Source organism: Nothobranchius furzeri, chromosome 1 (assembly GCF_043380555.1).
Source record: "Nothobranchius furzeri strain GRZ-AD chromosome 1, NfurGRZ-RIMD1, whole genome shotgun sequence".
Lineage (NCBI taxonomy): Eukaryota > Metazoa > Chordata > Actinopteri > Cyprinodontiformes > Nothobranchiidae > Nothobranchius > Nothobranchius furzeri.
Genome location: NC_091741.1, coordinates 56,743,238 through 56,747,708, shown reverse-complemented (window position 1 = coordinate 56,747,708; position 4,471 = coordinate 56,743,238).

Below are 4,471 nucleotides of genomic sequence, written 5' to 3'. Positions count from 1 at the left end.
AGGAAATAATACAGTTAAAGAGCAGATTGTAGAAGAAAGTAGTAGAGTGTGGAAAGTGGTCAGTATGTCCTCCAGCAGTCTAAGCCTATAGCAGCATAACTACAGAGATAACTCTGGATAATCTGTCCTATTTAGATGGAGACATGTCGGAGGCAGGGCAAGGGAGAGTCGTTTTTACGACTGTACACTCCACCTCCCTCTACTCCCCCACTTGTTCAGATCTAGGCTAACATCAGATTTTAACCATAGGCCCTATCAAATAAAAATGTTTTAAGCATAGTCTTAAAAGTAGACAAGGTGTCTGCCTCACCACCCAGCTGTTTCCACTCAGTAATCATCTGGGCTACAGTGAAAAAGGCTCTCCTCAGCATTCAGTCAGGGAGAAGGTCCTGGATAGTATTGACTTGGAGGAGTTGATACTAGTCTCTTCTCTTGGTGTGTTTGGTGGTTAAACTTAGAATCTCTCTCGTGTAACTTTGGTATTCGACGTATTTTGGGATTAGGATTAGACCTTTTGGTAATTTGACTCCGGCCAGGTTTTGGACATTGTATTTGGATCCCCATTGAGCTTTCCTGCTAATCAGGACTGCTCTTCTTATTAGTACGTTTCTGTCAGTTAATCCCCAACCCCTTCTGGGTTGGCGTTTTCCGTTCTCCATTTTTGTAGATAGCTCCTTTAGTTTTGTATATAGATATTATTATTATTGTTGTAAATACCCTTTTGTAATAAAATCCCGTGTTTAGCGATACAGCACTTTGTTATTATTTCACCCACTCACCAATTTAATTACTCCCCCTATCTTATCACTTCTAGAGAGCCGGGGACGTAATAGTTCCACAAGAGAGGAGCCTGATAGCTAAAAGATCTGCCCCCCATCCTATTTTTAGATATTCTGGGAACCACCAGTAAACCTGCAGTCTGAGTGAAGTGCTCAGTTAGGAACATACGTAACAATCAGGTCACTGTATTTAATGAGCTCCGGCTCCAGAACACAATGACATGACTTTCCTCGTCCATCAGTGGCAGAGAAGATTGGACCAATCTATATGTCTCCAGATGTCCAACCATCCATTCTTCTCATGTACAACACAGTTTTTTGATGCTTAGAGTGTGAGAATGTATTGGTATCTAAAGTGAGACTACAGAGTCGTCATGTTCAGGGGGCCTATTCAGACATTTATATCTTCAGTAAAACTCTTCAGGTCCTCATGGAGGATCCTTTGGAGTTACCAGGTCATACACAATCTCTCCAGTGAGTCCTGGTGTCCTCTCCCAATGGGATGTGCTTGAAAAACTAGGCAAACAAGAGGAATTTGGACCACAACGGACTAATTCTCTAAAGTCCCTTGTTCAATCCAAAATTGCAAATTGGATACCAAACACCCACTTTCCACTTTAATAATTTAAAACCATGAGTCACACTCTTCTGAAACCTTCACTCTGAAATTTACATTTCGATTGTGTCTACAAACACTACAAACAGCATCCACCATAGCTAATGTAACTTTAGCAGTGTTGAACCTAACTTTTAAAAACCATAAAATAAAGACAAATAAGTGTCTAACGTAACTAACAAAAATGGGCCACTGTCTCATGCAACACTGCACAATAATTTACAGCAAGCAGCAATCGTGGCCGACCCTTTTACTTCTAAACTCTAGAACACAGCCAACGTCCAGGGGAGATTTGTTGCTTGGATTCTACATGAAACCCAAAAACAGAGTCAAAGCAGCTGGAAGGTATCAGAAGTTCAAAGTTTGATCTTACATTAAAAAAGTCATGAAGCCTGTTTGAAGAATAATTTTTGGTTGTGCTTTGAGTTAGTTCAGTGTGAAAATCCAACTCCGAAAACGTGCCAAAAGTAAATGAGTCACAAGTTGTTAATAATGTCTCAGATATTTTTATGGAGGCAAGACTTCAGAAAATAGCAATGTTGGTCCTTAAATCTGTAGCTGATATAAGCTAGAACTACTTAGCAGCATTTTAAAACACAGATAAGTGTTGAAGCAAAGCAATTTCATGCACATAAATACTCAAAAATGTATAAAAACTGTGGTTGGTATCGTTTGAAAGGTGAACGTTGGACCATTTAGAACAAAACAATAGTCACTGAAACTTTTCTAAGGTTAGATAAGAAAGGATGCCCTGCGGTGGACTGGCAACATGTCCAGGTTGTACCCCGCCTGTTTGCCTGTTGACTGCTGGAGATAGGCACCAGCCCCCCTCATGACCCTGCATGGACAAGTGGGTTCAGATAATGGATGGATGGATAAGAAAGGCACCATATGGTGGGACAGGTCTCCAATCCATCACAGAGCCGCAGAGATTCAAATGAGACACACAATTATTCACGCACAGCTAACAGACAATTTAGTGCTGTGCATGTTTTGGGGCCTGTTGTAGGCAGCCGCAGCACCTGAAGAAAATCCACACATGCATGGTCATGCTAACTCCACACTGAATGGCCACAGCAAGGTTTCGAACCTGCAACCTTCTTGCTACAAAGGAACAATGCTACACCACTGTGCAGACATAATCATAATGTATTGTGTAACTTGTTCTTTTTTTTGTCCTTTGCTGATTAAGTTGACCTCGACAAGACCCTGCAAAGACCCTTCTTGTTAAGCCTGATGTTTTACATCTTCAGCCCGGGTGTGTTCAACCAGCAGCGGTGCAGAGGCACAGAAAATAACAGCTGCAAGTGGGCCTTTCGACATGAGGTCTAGGCTTTATCGAGACACTTTCACAACCGTGGAGGGCAGCGGTTTTCCTATCTCTCTCTCTCTCTCTCTCTCTCTCTCTCTCTCTCTCTCTCTCTCTCTCTCTCTCTCTCTCACACACACACACACACACACACACACACACACACACACACACACACACACACACACAATCAGAGAACCTGGAATGGAACCAAAGCCATCAGCATAATGGGGACATAACAGTAAGCCATCAAACTGGAGAGCACTTGGCTGTGCTCAATGACACATGTGGACACACACACACACCACACACACACACAACATGCACATGCATGTGCACGTGCATGTACACACATGCCTGAGCACGTGCACGCATATATGTGTGTGTGTGTGTGTGTGTGTGTGTATAAGCCATGTGTTGGATGAATTTAGTCTTTTTGTGAAGACAACATATTTTGGCAGCGTCTTCCTCCTTGTGCACAGCTGGTGAAGAGACTAGCCACTGCAATAATCTCTCTCTCTCTCTCTCTCTCTCTCTCTCTCTCTCTCTCTTTCTCTCTCTCGCTCTCTCTCTCTCACACACACACACACACACACACACACACACACACACACACACACACACACACACACACACACACACACACACACACACACACACACACACACACACACAACTTTAAAATGCCAACCATCAGCCAGCCGGCTTAAACTAGGCCACCAGTGATGTTGCCACAGCACATTTTAACATCTTCCACTTTGTTCTGTTTGTCTCGATTAATTTTATTTTATCTAATCACTTTCTTTACTAAACTTTAGGGATAGTTTTACTCTTAAAAACTCCAGAAAAATGTTACTTACATGCACACCATTTAGGGGCAAGCCGGATGATGCCTCTAATCATAAATCATCTCAGAAGATTCGCAGGGCAAATTTCAGCCAAGAATTTAAAATCATGACCTCGGAGATGAAAATTATTTGTATAGTTTTGTGAAATATTGCTACTTGATTCCTGATCATATAAAAGCGTTAGAGTCAAACATGTTTCTTTAAGGTTTGTAGTCAACATTTAATCTGACATTCCTTATCATCGAGATGGTTGCTGCTCATCAGTTTTGGCTTACCCCCTGAGCTTTGTGACGCTAAAGAGTTCAGATATGTTGCCAAAGGATCCACCCTTCAGATCACGATTTCCCATCAAAGGTTCTTTATTTCATCTGCGTTCAACCTAACTCCCCACCTCCCAAAGAGCCCCAACTCAGAGACCAGGGACCCAGCAGGCTGCTCCCATCAGGCCTAAAGACAGCTAGGATGTTTTATTTGTCACTTCTCGTTAAGGCAGCCTTGACATTCAAGCAGGGGGAGGCGGTGGGCACGATCAGGGACAAACAGAGAGATATGGCACCCGTTCAGCTGCAGTGAGCCCCCCCCCCCCCTCTGCTCTCTGTAACCCAGCCGGGGCATGATCTGATTTGACAAGTGCAGCGCTGTCATCTTGAGTTTGTCCAATTTGAAATTCTAATTAATGGACTGGGTTGTGTTTTTGTCGTTGTCTTGTTCTCCTCCTTGTTCTCAAGCCACTTTCTTCTTCTGTGTGTCTTTTCTATAACCTTCCTCTTTCGCTTGCCCCTCTGGTCTCCTTTAATCTGGGTGGCGTAACTACACCCGCTGATCGCTGTGGGTGAGATTGCGGTCTCACACTAAACCAGATTATATCAGTGGCTTTGGGCACTCAATTAGAATCAAACTGCGTTTGGCATTGTGTGTT